Here is a 17,384-nt window from a genome sequence, read left to right as displayed (position 1 = left end):
AAAGATGGATGTGAAATCTAAGAAATTGTTAAAACTTTCTGATGCATGACATTTCCATCCACAGAAAAAGTGTAGGAGAAGAGTCTTAGCAGTATGGTTAGTAATGATGGGTATAGTTCAACTTTAAAAAAGCATTTGCAGGGGAGACAAAGGTGAAATGAACACAGTTCCTGCTCCTGGAGTGGCTCATTGTCTACTGGGGCAAATATAAATTGGTAAGATGGGGTTCAAGGCAGGCACGCTTGGTACTATCAGGGAGGTTCAAACCATGGGCCAGACCAGTGGTTCTAAAACTTACCTGCACACTGGAATCACCAAGGGAGCTTTAAAAGATATGAAGGTCTAGGTGGAACTCAATGGATACTGATTCAATTGGTTTTGGCCTTGACCTGGGCATAAGGATAGTAGAAACTCTCCAGATGGTTCTAAGAAGCAGCCAAGATTCAGGACCACAGGCAAGATGTTCCAAAGACCAAGAGATGTGTTTTGGGGATAAGGCACAGCTTTCAGTAGAAGGAGTCTGTCAGGATGGCATTATTGTTACTATTAATATTGTTATTGAGATACAGTCCATGTATCACATAATTCACCCTTTTAAAGTGTATAATTAGGTGGATTTTAGTATAATCCCAAGATTGTGCCACCATCACCACCATCTAATTGGGATGATCTTTTAGGATGTGCAAGTCTGATGGGTTGGAAGGCAGAGGTGAGAGTAATTCAGAGGAGGGAGATGCTTAAGCAGTGGCATCCTGGTGGGACAGGGTAAGGAGATGGGGGGAGTCCACTTTTACTGCAACCCAAGGGACATGTCACCAGAGAAATGCCAGACAGGGGTGATGCCAGACAGCAGGTTAAGGCAGCTGTGGGCTTTGAGGGTGGAGTAGAGGCATCATGTGTTAAATTCAGCAGAGGGGGCAGCTGTGGATGGTGTGGGGCCTTATAGTTATAACTGGGGACAGGCACAGTGTTCAGGCAGCCTTTGCAATTTTCTAGGCTGAGGTAGATGAAAGCCTGGACTAAGGCAGTGGCTGTGGGATTGAAAGGAGGTTGGAGGAGCTGACTTTGAGTCCATGAGGCAGGGGAAAAGGGGAGCAGATGGGACCAAGGATGGTGATGCTAAAAGAACTAAGGGAGGGGGAGAGGATGGTGTGGTGAGAGATGTGCAGTTTCCTTGTAGACCTGTTGGATTTGAGGGGCAGATGAGTCCAGAGGTGCAGATGTCCTGAGGCAGGTTGGAGAGGGGAGTCCGGAGAGAAGTTGGTGTTGGAGTGGAAGGTGGGGAGCCACCTCACTGGGCTGTGATCCCCCAGGGACTGAATAGAGAGGCCACCCTGGGAGAGTTCAGACACTTACAGGATGTGGCCACAGGAAAGGGGACCTGGCTGGATCTGAGTCACTGGGAGGTGGAGGAGGAGATTATAATGGCTGCAACATCTAAGAGAGCTTGGACTCTGAGTGACTCAACTGGGGAAGTTGCTTCTGAGAGGCAGAGGTGGCTGAAATCTGCAAACAGGTCTGCAAATCTGGTCACTGGTGATGTCGCCAACAGTGCTGTCCTTGGTTAGGGAGGGAGGTGTGTGTGGGAGAGAAGGTTGTTCTGGAAGGAAGAAGCCAGAGAAAGACCAGCCTGTGGGGTGTCTCTACAGGAGCTCAGTGAGACCAGCGCTGCTCCTGGGTGGGCAGTAGGCTTTGCTGGGGAGGGCGGCAGTGATCTGGGTGCCTCTGAGGTTGGGGCCCTAACACTCAGCTGCTCAGAGCCTGTCCCTGGGGCATTTGGCTGCACTCACCCGCAGTCTCGCAGGCTTTTCTAGCTTTGGCGCTTTTCTCAGCGATGACGTCAGGTCCAGCTGGCTGAGGTTCCCGCTTTCCCCCTCCATCCTGGCTCACTGGGACGTTACATTTCACAAGTGTAGCCCTCACTCCCTGCTCACGACTGGGTGCAAAAGAAGCGGGGCAGAGCGGGGCCTGGTGTATTTGTTAATAAATTTCTGCCGGCGATTCCTAGGGCTCAGCTGAGCTCCGCAGCTGCCTGGGCTGCCACGAGGTTGGCAAAGTAGCGGCCATGTGACTGTGCCATGTCCTCCTGCTTCTGGCCCAGGCTGCCCTTTTTGCCTCCCTGGGTACTGCTGCTGCTGAGTTGGCTCATTGCTGTCCTCAGCCCGGCAGGATCCTAGGGCAGTTCCAGGGGTCCGGGTGGGATTCGGTGAATGTCGCGGGGACCGTCGCATCACATGTCTGACATCGCGGTATAGGGGCTGGGGGCTGGACATGGCCTGTTCTAGCCCCAATACCCCGATGCCAGCTCAACCTGACCAGCTCAATTCTGCTTTTCTTATCTCTTCCCAGTTCTCTTCTCACCCCCGTCCCCCCCCTACCCCCACCCCGGGGCCCCATGTTCTGCTCTCCTTGCTTTCCTCTTCCCATTTGGACATTTCAGTCCTTCTGACGCCCTAGTGCCCCGGGCTGCCTCTTGGGTTGGTGCTTTGAATGGCATTCAAGGGCCCTTGGAGGTCTGAGGCTCAGGCAATACTTCCTACCAGCCGGGCACCCTCTCAGGCCCCTGAGCACCGTCCTTTCTGCTCCTGTCCCAGTTCCTGCCTTGGGTGACAAGGAGAATCCAGACAGGCAGCTCTCAGGGGCTTCAGACCCCGGAGTTAGGGGCCTTTTTCTAGTGACCAGGAGCTCTATGGGGAGCCCAGGCTCTAACCACACTTCCTCCTGCTGAGGGCACTGTGGCTGCTTCTGACTCTTACACTGAGGGAGGGTAGAGTCTGAGGGCTTCTGGCCGAGGGATTCCTCCTGTGACTTCTCTGGTCTCCACTCTCCTCCTCCCCTCTTACTCCCTTTTCCCAATGTTAACTCTGATTTTCTGATATGCCAGAGTTCCCACACCAGATTCTCTCCTCACCTCCTCCCCTGTCATCTCATGTGCCCCCTCAGTCCTTTGACCTCTCCCCCCTGCCATCCCCTCCTCTCTACAGTTCTCTGACCCCTCTCCAGTGCGTCCTCCCCTGTCCCCACTTCAGGTCCCTCCCCCCCCCCCCACCGCGTCATTGCCTACAAGGAGCCTTCACCTGCAGGGCTCCTACCTCCCCCCAAATTTCCTGAACTCTAACTTTCTGGAGGTGTGTTTTGCCCAGGTGGTCTTCCCTTCATCCCCACTCTCCTCCCACCCTCACCAAGGGGAGCCCTGAGGCACAGTGAACAGCCCCTTGTGCAGAGACCTGTCCCCTGTCTTGGTGCTCAGTCCTCCTCCCTCCCCTCCAGTGCAGGCTCCTGCTCTTGGTCCTCCTGCATGCTGGGCCTTTCACTCAGCACCACCCCTCCCCAATCCTGCATCCCACACCTCACCCTCTTGAGGCCTCCACTTTCCAGCCCACATGTGCAGGACTCTCTCTCTCCCTGGTCCCTCTACACTCCTCCCCCCATGGCACCTTGCCCTGCTCTCAACACTTACCCACCTGCCTGGGGCCCTCACCAAGTTCTCATCTGTCACAAGCCCTCTCTGGTGGGGACCTTGCAATCACCATTCCACCCTCACCCAGAACACCCCTCTTCTCCTGTCAGCACCCTAACCCAAGTTATCCCAGGGTCACCCCTGTGCCATGCTCATCCCCAGCCCCCCAGTCCCAGGCTCTCACGATTATCTCCTCTGCTGCCTCTTCCCCATTCCCCCCTACCCCCCCCACCCCCCTCACGCCCCAGTGATGGGAAAAACTACTCTTGGTGCAACTGTCAGCTCCTTGGCCTCCATCCTGCCTTCTTTGGTTCCTTGGCCCCACTGAGCTCTCACTCCCTACACCGTGTATCCAAAATCCTTGTTTATGACACTTGGTTGGCTCTGGCCTTTCCTCACAGTGGGCCTTCTCCCAGCACCATGCCTCCTGTGCTGGAGGCCTAACCCAACCCTCTTTGGAGGTATGACATGGCCTCCCCACTGCCCCGTCCCAAACCATTCCCACCATGTAGGTCCTTCCCCAGGCTGTGCACCTTGGCATTTAAGACCCATTTTTAATTCCATCTCTCCCCCTTCTTTCTAACTCTAAACTACTCGTGGACACACTGCACTGACTTTTTGAGGTCCTGCCACCTGCATCTCCCCACGGGACCCTTGCGGGTTCACCCATCTCCCCAACTGGGGCCTCACCAAACCTTTTCCACTCTGTGCCCAGGCCCACACCTCGCCTCCCCCAGGGGTACTGGCCCACCCTAAACTCCCTTGTGTCACAATCCACCCCCATGCCCTCTGCCTCACTGCCACACCCTCCCTCGGCCCCGCCTTGTCCGTGATGAGCCTTACCACAGGCAGCAGCCCCTTGCTCCCCATCTTCCCCTAACCTGCCTTTGCACCACAGTCAACCTGACCATGGATCCCTCCCATCCTGGGCCCCTCACATCCCCTCACTCCCCCGTGACAAGACCTCCCCTTCACCATGGCCTTCTTGCCTCTCCCTTGCCCCCTGAAGGCCAACCTCTGCCCTTGACCTCCTACTTTGACCGTTAGGGAGCCCGTGCCTCCCTCTCCTGGCTTCTATCCTACATCTTTGCCCTTCGCTATGCCCCTCCTTCCATTTCTCAATTCCTCTCTCCTCTTTCCTCTTTCCTACTTTCCTGTATTGGAAATCTCACTCTTGTCCCTTTGCACATGTGCATTGTCTGCATCCTCAAGACTCAGGACAGCAGAACTTTTCTGTGAAATATCTGATGTGCAGTTGTTTCCAGGAAGCAGTTTCATCTGGTCTTTCCTTGCCCAGGATCCCAGTCCTTGTTATAACCTCACAGTGGTATCCCAGCATGGATTTGTGCAGTCGAGATTTTTCACTGAGGGGCACTTGCATGGTAGGCCCTTCCTGCACTATGACAGTGAGAAAGGCAGGGCCGAGCCCTGAGGGCTGTGGGTAGAAGCTGTCCTGGACACTGAGACATGGGACACAGAGACCAAGGACTTGACAGAGCAGGGGAAGGACCTCAGAAAGACTCTGGCAGACATCATGGCTCTGCAGGACCAGAAAGGAGGTGAGAATGGGAAGAGGGCACAAGTGATGTGCAGCCTTTTCCAAGAAAGTTTGGGGCAGACAACAAGGACCTGTGTCTTTCCAGTGGATTTGGGTGGGGGTTGGGGTGAGGAATGTGGACTGTGGAGCTCAGCACGGAGGTGACCGTGACTCAGCCAGGCCAGGAAGACACGGAGGAGAGAAGGGAGATGACCCCCTGGCTGCAGTTTCTCACTTGGGCAGGGAAGGCAGAGGGACACAGGGAATGGAGACGTCACTGCTGGGTGGGGGGCAGGCTTGCATTCCCTCCAGGAGATTCAGGGCTGCGAGATCCAACAACACAACAGCATCTGAAGCTTGAGGCATTTCTACTGTGATGGGGAGCTCTTCCTCTCCTATAACCCCAAGACCCATGGACGGATAGTGCCCCTTGGCTCAGACCCTGGCTGTGGAGATCAAGAAGTACTGGGACACAGATGGCTTTCAAAGCAAGGATTACTTGGCCAAGGTGCAGGGAGAGCTTTGTGGAAGACTGCGAAGATATCTGGAATCCTGGATGGGCTTCACGGAGAGAACAGGTATGACCCTGGGGCAGGGGCCTCCTCTCCCCCAGACCCCTGGAGCCTCCCTCAATTCTGCCCAAGGAAACCCTCCCTGTACTATGGGTTGCATACATGTTCTTTTGGTGTGTTGTGTTGTGATTTGCGTGTTCTGTTAAAGCCACTGGATAAAGACACCACACAGGTGGCGAGGGGAATGAACTATTCCAGTGTCCATAATCCAGGAAAGCAGTGTGCCCTCAGAGAGAACACTGAACCTGGGGAGGCGGGTGTCCGGCAGGAGAGGAAGCTGTCAGACTGGGGGCCTGTCCCCCTGGCTCCCAGCCTGCCTGCCACAGAGAGCTCACCCCTCACATCCCACTCCTCAGTGTCAACACGTGGATCTAAGAGAGTGAGGCCTCAATCCCACTCATCCTTCTGCTAGTCTAAAGGAACTGGGCCCCAGGACGCAGAACAGACTTGGAGAAGGTCTGGGGACAATGAGGGCTTCAGCCAGAGCTGGAAAGGTGGGGAGGGGCAGCCCTGTTCTCTCCATCTCCCTTAGAGGGGAGCATGGCTTGGCCACCAGCCTCACCGGCTCTGTGCTTTCTTCTCCAGTGCCCCCAGCAGTGAATGTGACCCGCAGCCAGGCCGCGGAGGGCGTGGTCACCCTGACATGCTAGGCTTTTGGCTTCTCTCCCCAGAACATCTCACTGACCTGGTTTCAGGATGAGGAACCCCGGAGCCAGGATGCCCAGCAGTCTGGGGGTGTCCTGCCTGATGGGAATGGGACCTACCAGACTTGAGTGGCCATAAGGATTCCCCAAGGACGAGAGCAGAGGTTCACTTGTTACGTGGAAGACAGCGGGAACCACAGTGTACACCCTGTGCCCTCTGGTGAGCCTAGGGTGCTCCTGGAGGGGGTTCTGACCCTGGTAGGGTCAGGGGCCAGGGTGAAGGAGAGGAGAGCAGGCCTGCGGCTCTGGGTGCCCAGGTTATAATAAGGCCGGTTTTCACGAAAGGCCCTGGTACAACAGAGTGGATGGCCAACCATTCTGGAGGTTGCTGCTCTTATTAGTGCCATTATTGTGTGTGCCCTTTGGTGTGCAAGGAGAAGGCACATCAGCTGCAGAGAGCCCACATGAATAAACTGAGCACTGGGTGTGGATGGGAGGGGCTCTGCCGAGGTGTGTGTGATCCCTCTCTTCTCTTTTTGCATAGATAGGAGTGGGGATGACAAGCCTTCTCCCTGCTCACTGGAGAGTGTAACAGGAGATGCAAGTTGGAGTAGGTATGAGAGGAATTGGGGGCAGCAACTCCACAAGCGCCCCTTATCTGTGCACATGGCCAAGGTCTGAGCCAAGAATCTTGAATTCTCAACCTTCTCCCTGCTGCCTGGATAAGGAGAGTGCTCAGCTGAGAGCAAGGAGGGCTTGTGGCTCCCACCTATGCTCTGATCTCAATCCTTTCATGTTAGGCTCAGCAGGGCTTGTCCTGTTGAACGGTGTTGGGGATCATGTGCTTATTGGCGAGGCCCGAAGTGAACTTGGGGTCAAGGGGATCAAATGGTGGAAGAGTCTGGGATCTCCTGGGGAGGAAGAGGAAGTAGGGAATAGGAGTGGGGAGTGTTGTGTGATGTAACTAGCCTATTTTTGTCTGCCTCCCTTCCTCCTTTCCCCTTAATTTCTCCTGCCACTATAAGGAAGCAAGGCAATGCCCCACGATGCCCAAATACAGTGCTCGCACAGTGCCTGAGCCTCCCATCCGTGAAGTGCCCTTGGGAGCCCTGACAGGCTGATGGGTTTCGGGCAGAGAGAGTGGTCTTGTCTCCATTATGTAGCTCCTCAGATTCTTCCATAGGAACTGGTTTCTGTTACCCTTTGAGTCACTCCTACCCTGTACTCTTTGTGAGCTGCCCATAGCGTATTCTCATGCTTCCTGGTGCTTCCCTTCAGAGAATGTGGAACAGCAGACATACGCGGATCATTTTAGGGAAGCAGTCCATTCTCCGGGGGACCCTGGTTACTGTTTTCCCCCTGCCTCTAAGTTCTTTTCCTGTCCAGCCTGTCGTAGGGCACAGTCCCCATTTCCAGAGGGGCATCTGGTCAGTGCGCTTGCACCCTCAGGTTGCCTTTCCTGAGCTAATGCCTGTTTCTAAGGGTGGTCAATGCCCAGTGAATGTGCAGTGAGGGACGGCAGGAAACAATTTTTGCTTCACAATCTGATTGCTTGAAAGAAGAGTTAAAAAAGAGAGAGAAAAGGTCTGTTCTTCAGTAAATAATAAAGGCAATGAAACATACGTGGAAAGTGGGGTGTGAGCAGGGCACAGGGACCGGGTAAAGTGTCCAGGAGATCCAGGCCTTCAGCTGTCTGCACCACTTCTGCGTGACCTTGGGAAGGTGATTCCCCTCTGCGCCTCTTTTCATCATCTGTTAATCAGGATAATTACACCTGCCCTTGTGCCTCACAGGGTGAGTAGGGGATCCGAAAAGTCACCATGTGCAGTAAGGCTGATGTGCTGCAGGAGTATATCCTGCTTGGCATTTGGTTACCTTGTTCTCAATAAAACCCTGAAGGCCCAAGGCCTTTCTCCTTTTTTCTCTTTATTTACTTGTTCTGCTTCTGTCTGTCTCTCTGAGACTCCTTCCTTCAGCTATCAGCTCTCCTGTGCTTCCTCTTTTTCCTTTTGTTAACAGCTTTATGGAGGTATGATTTACATCCATGAAATTCATGCAGTGTGAGTGTATAACTCCATAATTTTTAGAACATTATAGACTGTCTCCACAATCCGGTTTTAGAACCTTTCCATCACCCCAGGACTTCCTTTGACCCCCTTGGCACTCAATCTCCATCCCACCCCCAGCCTCAGGCAACCACTAATTTGCTGCTTGTCTCTCTAGGTTTGCCTTGTCTGGACACTTCATATAAACAGAGCTATACGATATGTATTCCTTATTTTGCTATAATGTTTTTGAAGTTCATTCATGTTGTAATATGTATCAGTGGTTCCTTTCCTTTTACTGCCGAATAGTGCCCCATTGCATGGACAAACCACATTTTCTTTATCCCTTCAATCAGCTGATGCACATTTGAATTGTTTCCTTTATTTTTGGCTATAATCTATAATGCTGCTATGAAGCTCCACGTTTAGGTTTTGGTGTGAACATATGTTTTCATTTCTCTTGGGTAGATATCTAGAAGTGGAATTGCCGTGTCGTATAGTATGTTGATATTGAACTTTGTAGGAATCGGATAAAGCATTTTCCAAAATTACTGTTTTATTTTACATGTTCACCAGCAGTGTATACACCAGCAATGAGGGTTCTAGTTTCTCTGCATTTTCAGCAACACTTGTTTCTGTCTGTCTTTTTTGTGATAGTCATTCTGATGAGTGTGTAGTGGTATCTCATGGTTTTAGTTTGCATTTCCCTATTGACTAATGATGTTGATAATCTTTCTGTATGCTTATTATAAGCTATTTGTACGTCTCCTTGAGTGAAATGTCTATTCAAATCTCATGTTCATTTTTTAAATTAATTTTCATTAATTTTGAGATAAAATTTTTTTGAGATAATTATAGATTCACATGCATTTTAAAAAATAATACAGAGAAATTATATATATACCACACCTAGTTACCCCCATTGGCAACATCTTGCATAACTTTAGTACAATGTCACAGGCAGGAAATTGACACTATCATCCATCAGATTGTACCAGTTTTACATGCATTCATGTGTATGTGTGTAATTAGTTCTGTACAATTTTGTCACATGTGTAGAATTATGAGACCAGCAGCACAGTCAAGAAATAGAACAGTTCCATGACAAGGAACCTTTGTGCTGCCCTTTTACAGGCAAAGCCACCCCCACCCCCAACCTTGACAACCAATAATCTGTTCTCCAGCTCTATAATTTTGTCATTTGGAGAATGTTAAATAAATCGAGTCACACAGTATGTAACCTTTGGAGACCGGCCAGCATAAATAACTAACCTTTTTTCACCCAGCGTAAATTCCTTGAGATCCATCCTTGAGAATAACTTCCTAACTGGGAAGCCCATCAGGAAGCTCAGGTAACCAGCAGGTCCAGTCTAGAAAAACTGGGCTGCCAGAGGGTCTGCAGGGGGAGGTCAGTGCCTGTGGTTGAGCAGGCAACCTCCTCAGTGGAGCAGACCCCGGCCCTGAGGGCAGGTGCTTGTGCAGGTGAGGAGGCTGAGAAGTAAGGAGAGGAGGAACTGTGTATGGCCACTCCCAGGCCTGGAGGACCAAGGAGCCGGGGCCTCTCCTTCACGGAGGGCTTCCACTGTGTTGGGGGTTGGATGGGGGCTTGAGAGGAGGGGAGGGCTTTGGGTTTCCACTCCTGGATGTTGTCCTTTAGCCCTCTGGCCCTTTCACACTCTTGCATGGTGGGTGGTGCAAACAAGAACAGGTGATGCTGATGGAGTCATGGGAGGAGACTAGCAAGGGCTGGGAAAAGTGGGGTGAGAGGGAGAATCAAGCCGGGACAATATTTTTCCTGCTTAACTCAAGGCCTAAAATCTGAAGAGCCTGTGGAGGGAGTATCTCTGAGAGGACAGAAGGATTTCCTGCTCAATTAACTCACATCTGTTGATCATTTTTTCTTTTACCTTCTTCCCCAGAATTTGTGAGGCTACAAGCCTGCTGCCAACACCCCATGGTGCCAGAGGACCATAAGGGGCCCCAAATCTAAGATTTGAATCTCCTTGGTCAGTTCCCCAGTCCACTGGTTCAACTGGAGGAGCCCAGGTTCTGCAACCAGGTGGCCTGGATTCAACTTGGTGCTCTGGTCTTACTAGCACTCTCCCTCTTAGTGCCTCAGTTTCGTCATCTGGGAAATGATGAAGACACTACAGCACTTACCTGTAGGGCAGGGTTTCTCAACGTTGGCACCGTTAACATTTTGGCCCAGATAATCCTTGTTGTGGGGAGCTGTCCTGTGTGTTGTGGGATGTTTAGCTGTATTCCTGGCTTCTACCCACCAGATGCCAGTAGTACCCCACTTTATACCTCTCTCTGCCAAGTGTGACAAGCAGAAATGACCCAGATATTTCAAAATGTCTCCTGGGGCCAAAATCTCCCATGGTTGAGAACCACAGAGGTGTGGCCGGGCCAGTAGCTCTGCCTGCCTGAGTCTAGTCCAGCTCTAGGACAGGCCTAGGTCAGGCATTGCCACACCTTCACACGTGAGCTTATCTTTTGCTTTAGTCCAAATAAGGCCTTTTCCCTTCTATTTTTTTGTGCTTAAAACTTCTATTCATATTTAAAACAAATCAATTTCCCTGTATCTCCGCATTCACTTAATCCTGCCTCACCTTTTCTTTTGGTATATCCTGGATTGTATCAAATTCAATTCTAGTAATTAGTGTATTTTGACATATACAATACATGGTATTGCTCCAAGTAGAATTCTGATTCCTTTAGGGCAGAGAATGTGTTCTCAATTCTACAATCCAGATGACCTAATTCAATTTATATTACTTTACTTCTCCAGAGTGTTACTCTTCATTTTTAAAATATGAATATGAACAATACTTGAATTATTAGGCAGTTTATTCCTTCATTCAATAAATGTTTATTGCACACTCACTATGTCAAATATGTGGTGTCATAGTGTCTCAAGGATCAGATCAGATCAAATAAATTGTATTATAGATGTTGTAAACTGTCTACATGTGCTCTATGCCTAAGGAGATTCATGTCCTACAATTTTTCTAAATGGTATCTTCTCGTGCTTTTTTATCAGTGTTTGTATGGTATTTCTTTTTCCATCCTTTTACTTTCAACCTTTCTGTGACCTATTAGTGAAAGTGTCTTTTGTAAACAGCATATGGTTATTTAAGTATTTATTTTTACCCTTCTGACAGTCTTTGTCTTTTAACTGGTGTTAAAAGTGTTTGAATCCATTTATTTTAGTGTACTTACTGACATACTTGGGTTTCAGTCTACCACCTGGCCATTAATTGTCTTTGTTTTTTTTTTTTTTTTTTTTTGAGAGGAAGATCAGCCCTGAGCTAACATCTATTGCCAATCCTCCTCTTTTTGCTGAGGAAGACTGGCCCTGGGCTAACATCCATGCCCATCTTCCTCCACTTTATATGGGATGCCGCCACAGCATGGCTTGCCAAGCAGTGCGTCGGTGTGCGCCCGGGATCCAAACCTGCGAACCCTGGGCCGCCGCATTGGAGCCCACGCACTTAACTGCTTGCACCGCCGGGCCGGCCCCCATTAATTGTCTTTTAATCTTGTATATTCTTTGCTCCATTGTTTTTCTTTCTTGCCTTCTTTTGGATTAACCAAAAGCTTTTCATTATTGTAGTCTTCTTAATTAGTTTTCTAGTTACACATTCTTTTATTATTCTTTTAGTTACCCTAGACATCACAATATTAATCCATGACTTATTATATGATTACATCCATGACTTTTTGGCCTATCAGAAAAATCAAGGAAAACTAGGAGTGCTGGCTCTGAGATATGGTGGGATGGAAGAGAGAGGAGAATCAGATGCTAAAGCCACAGATGCAGAGGCATCTGATGCCTCTCCCTGTTAAACCCCAACCCCAAAGACCCTCACCCTCTCCTGCTGTCCCTGGCTTAGAGTTGGGATGCTCCAGCCCCAGGTGAACATCACCTGTGGTCATGCACAGTGACCACATGCATAACCCTGAGAGTGATCTGGCCTCTGAGACTTGGCTCTTAAAAAGGAATCCACTTACTATGCTTGTGTAGTGAACATCTAGTACAAACTTTTATATATCATGCCCATTCCTTGAAAGCGCAGCCCAGTATGCTTTAGAGAACTATAATATACCATCTGGATGCAGGCTGGCAGGCCTGTTAATCAGTGTTGATTGCTTCTCTGGTGAAGGAGTATATAGTAGGCCCAAGCTAGACCAACTGGATATGCTCTCACAGGAATGAGAATCTTGAGCAGTGGCAAAGAGTGTGAAAACTGTAGAAGTATTATATTTTTTATCCCAATGGTTGTTCCTTAATGAGACTGATGATCCATACTTGCTGCCCATATCCCAGTGCTGCCCTGGTAACCACCTGCTCTGAGCCTTACTTCTTCAGCTGCACCTATGATTCTATAAGCTATATCCATTATTCCCAACACATTTTCTTTTTCAAATAAGTAAGAAGCAAGATTTTCCCAATAACATAAAATATATGTTAAAAATATTAAACAGGATAAGCAGGTTAGCTCTGGGCCATGACATTTTTTTGGGGAGAACTCAATGGGGGCTGATGGCCCCTTTTTCCAGCATGTTAATGTCCACAGGCCATGAGGTCTCATGTGCTGGTAGAATCTGAGGGAACCACTAACATTTACCACCATGACACTTGTCTCTAGACAAATGCTTTGATGCACACCCCAGGAAATGAACATCGGTCCCTTTTAAGTGGTTGCCCAGCCTATGCTTCTCCATCCTGATTAATGGAGACCTTACAACCTTTTGGTTTTAGAGATTTCTCAGAGGAATCACTTCATCATAGGTATCTGTAGCTATTTTCTCTCCCTTCCACCCAGATATAACCCAGGGGCCATACAGAATAAGCCTAATATCTGTCATTTTTCCAACATTTATTCTTATAATTGAAGACACACATTCTGCCCTTTCTTTCATAGAATTTGTTTAATCTTAACATCCTAATGTTCTCCCTTGTCTACTCTCTATGTCCTAAATTACTGGAGGATCATCACTTATATTTCCAGTTATCCTCAGAACACATCACTTGGGTTCCTTCCCATCTGGCTTCCAATTGGGTTTGCCAATAGGAGGCACTACAGGGATGATTGTGTGGGAGGAGAGAGGATTCAAAGCATTGATACCGAGACTCTTTCCTCCAGTGCTACGCTATAGTAATGCCTGCATTCTTCTACATACAGCACCAGCATATGTTGGGTGGCCCCTCTGGAGGGCTACAGCTTGCTGGGTTCTAGAAACAATTTTTTTTTTTTGTGAGGAAGATCAGCCCTGAGCTAACATCCATGCTAATCCTCCTCTTTTTGCTGAGGAAGACTGGCTCTGAGCTACCATCTATTGCCAATCCTCCTCCTTTTTTTCCCCCAAAGCCCCAGTAGATAGTTGTATGTCATAGTTGCACATCCTTCTAGTTGCTATATGTGGGATGCGGCCTCAGCATGGCCGGAGAAGCAGTGCGTCAAGGCGTGCCCGGGCTCTGAACCCGGGCCGCCAGTAGTGGAGTGCGCACACTTAACCGCTAAGCCACGGGGCCGGCCCAAGAAACAATTTCCTTGTACTGTTCCTTTGGTCTAGAGGTGCTAACAGCTTCCTGCTGTTTCTAGTCCCAGGGAGCTCTTGCTATCTATTGCTATTAACTGCCTACACCTCTGTAAATTTCTGGGTCATTAAACTCTCTTCAATTATCCCTTTGATTGTGCCAGCTGTTTCCTCCCAGGGCTGTACCATATGTAGGACACCCAAAGGGATGAGATATCAACAAGAATTTGCTCATATTACAATATGGACACATTACGCTAATTCCAAGATTTGGCTTACATATTCTAAGATTCATATATGGGAATTAGGAAGTGTTCTGGTGACACTGTTGGAAGGAAGGCAAAGGCAGGAATAGTCTGGTGATTAATGTGTGAAATTCAGAGACCCCATGTGCAGTGGCTGCCCTGGGTATCTTGGTGGAATCACAAACCTGCTGTCAGAGAGAGAGCATGACCAGAACAGAATGACTGCAGTTGTCTTCCAAAATAACATACAGATAAATTCCATAAGGAAGGAATGAAATCAACAAAAGAAAAATGAACAACATATCCAGATATGAGGCAGCATTGAGACGTGCCCTTCTCAGCCCCTGATTTCTATAGTTTTGGAGAATGGCTCACCCTCTGGGATGTCTGAGGCCCTATGACCTGGTGCAGCAAGGGACCACCTAAAGAACAAGTACGAATTACAGTATAGAGAAGGAATGCAGACACATATGCAAGCAATGACCAAGTGTCTTAGTCAGTTCAAGCTGCTGTAACAAACATTCCATAGACTGAGTGGCTAAAACAACAGAAATTTATTTCTCATAGTTCTAGAGGCTGAGAAGTCCAAGATCAAGGCAGCGAGGGAGAGTTCTTAGCTCCATGTCCCCTGGAAATGGAAAGGTGGTCCAGGGGTAGGGAACCACAGTTCTGGGGTATGGAGAGTATGGTGGAGGGGTGGGCAGATGCCGGGAAATGGACTTTTCTCCCTACTTCAATGTAAGTGTTAAATTGAGCAGCACAGAGATATTCAGGAGACTGTCTGGAGGAAAAGAAGTCAAGAGTCCACAGAGAAGTACAGCAGAGGCATGAATAATTCATGTCTCACCAGTCCTGTCCCACACAAGGCAGCTCTCAAGCTATGGAAAAAACGCTAAGGAACAGATTCAAGTCTTGACACCACAAAGCTTTTAGGACAGCCTCACATTCTTAACTTAAGAAACCAAAGACCTGCTACAGCCAAACCTGTTTTCCACTGCCTCAATCCTCTCTCCCACCTGTCTCTTACGGGTGACAGCTTAAGAAGCTGTGAGTGTCCTGGCATTCTGTTACTGCCTGGGGGAAAACATAAAGTGGATTCTGGACCCAATTTACAGACAGAATCATTGGATAGGATGGGGATTACTTTTTGGATTTCTTCTCCTTTGTCACAAAGGTTATGGAGATCAGCTTTCTCTCACTTATCCTGTAGCCACCTGAATTAGAAATTAACTTCTTTATTTAACACATAGAAGAAAACATCCTTTGAGAAGTTGTTATAGTGGGGATGGGCATTGAAGTTCTAAAATAATTGGCTAGTGTTATACTCCAGGGAAGGTTCAAGAAGTTCAACCCAGACTTTGGGCAGCATCAGGGAACAATGGGAGAGAAGACACATGCAGAAACAGAAGCATCACCCTCCTGTAGGTCTGTGCTGCAGTAGTGGACCTTTCTCTCTTGCCTGTAAGTACTGGGTGGGCAGCACCCCATATGCTTGGGATAAACACTGCTGCCCACTCTTATTATCTGCATCTGGGGCAGGTGTCTATTTACCCCACCAAATATATACAATATGAGATGTTGTTTGCACACACATACTCATCTACTAGTTAGTATGTTCATTCTGAGTACTTGGTTTTTGATAACATTTGTCTCTACAAAGAAATGTAAAAATTGAAGGACACAATTTTTATAAGGTGAACATGAAGACATAAAGATCTGATCCTAGGGAACCCTGGATACCTCCTCAGTGGCTATGCAGACATTTCTTACCCTTCCAGCCATAATCTCACAGAGGAACAGGGGACATATGGGTCCAGACATAACTTCTGCAGCCTAGGAATGGTCCTAGGGTTAGCGTTCTTTAGTTAAATAAGGGGCTGCCCTGGACACTGGGATCTATGGCAGCCCAGGGCTCTTGACTTTGATATCCTCTGCCTTCATGTCCAGCCAGCAGTTTGTCAACCTTCCTGCTTCCAAGCTTATACTTCCCAGAAGCCATCTCTCTATCTATTTTCTCTCCTGCTTCCATGCAGGTTGTCACCTGAAAGGCAGCAGCCTCTCTGCCAATCTTTCTATCTGTCAGGCTCCATTCCAAAACTTGTTGCATGTCACTGATCTCCAGTTCTGTCCGGGCTTATGGCAAATCATCCACTTGGGGTGAGACTCTACAGGTAAGACTGAAGAATCCCGTACTCCATACTCTTTCCATACCTGAAATCTTCTTGCAGATCACAACTACAATGATCAGAGCAGCAAGGAGCACTAGGCCAGCAATGATTCCCACAGTGATTAGGATGAGCTGGGAAGGTGGATCTGAGAAGGGAATAGAAGGGACCATGAACCTCCTGGACAATACACTGACCCTGCCACAGGCACCCAAAATATCTGTGCTATATTGGTTCTGAGAAGGTGCTTCTACCCTCACATCTCCCTTTTTACCCCATCTCAGGATGAGGGGCTCAGGCAGCCTCCCAGGCTGCACATGACATGTGTATTTCTGCTCTTCTCCAGAATGTACCACCACAGATGCTCACTTTTGGAAAGTCCCATCACCTACAGGCCCTCTCCACAGCTCAATGTCCTGGGGTTTGGTTTTTTCTTTCCTGCATCCAAGTCAGTGTGATCTTCACTGGGTGAAATTCTAGGGCCCAGCACTTCAGGCTGATGTTGCCATCAGACTTGGGTTGATGGCTCACATATGCTGATGGTGACACTGAAAGGATTAGAGGAATCAGAATACTTTTTTCAAGACAGAAACACTCAACCAAATATGGACAGAATGCACTGAAAGATGAAAGCAAACTGAGAATTTTTTTTATTGATGTCTTAATAGTTTATAACATTGTGAAACTTTGGTTGTACATTTTTGTTTGTCAATCACCATATACATGTCTCCCTTCACCCCTTGTGCCCACCCCCCCACCCCCTTTGCCCCTGGTAACCACAAGACAGTTCTCTCTGACCGTGTGTTGGTTTATATTCCACATATGAGTGAAATCATGCAGTGTTTGTCTTTCTCTTTCTGGCTTATTTCACTTAACATAATACCCTCCAGGTCCATCCATGTTGTTGCAAATGGGACAACTGTGTCTATTTTTATGGCTGAATAGTATTCTATTGTATGTACATATATATACCACATTTTCTTGATCCAATCATCAGTCTAGGGACGCTTGGGTTGCTTCCACTTCTTGGCTATAGTGAATAATACTGCAATGAACATAGGGGTACATAAGCCTCTTTGGATTGTTGATTTCAGGTTCATTGGATAGATTACCAGTAGTGGGATAGCTGGATCATAGGGTATTTCTATTTTTAATTTTCTGAGGAATCTCCA

The 17,384-nt window shown here is 48.5% G+C and overlaps 1 pseudogene; it reads left to right on the top strand.

Moving 5' to 3' along the window:
- The first annotated feature begins 2,210 nt into the window (after nucleotides 1-2,210).
- On the top strand, nucleotides 2,211-16,313 carry LOC131413296 (MHC class I polypeptide-related sequence B-like; annotated as a pseudogene).
- Nucleotides 16,314-17,384: the final 1,071 nt, after the last annotated feature.

The sequence above is a fragment of the Diceros bicornis genome, chromosome 14, assembly GCF_020826845.1.
Source record: "Diceros bicornis minor isolate mBicDic1 chromosome 14, mDicBic1.mat.cur, whole genome shotgun sequence".
NCBI lineage: Eukaryota > Metazoa > Chordata > Mammalia > Perissodactyla > Rhinocerotidae > Diceros > Diceros bicornis.
This window is presented reverse-complemented; position numbering and strand designations above follow the sequence as displayed.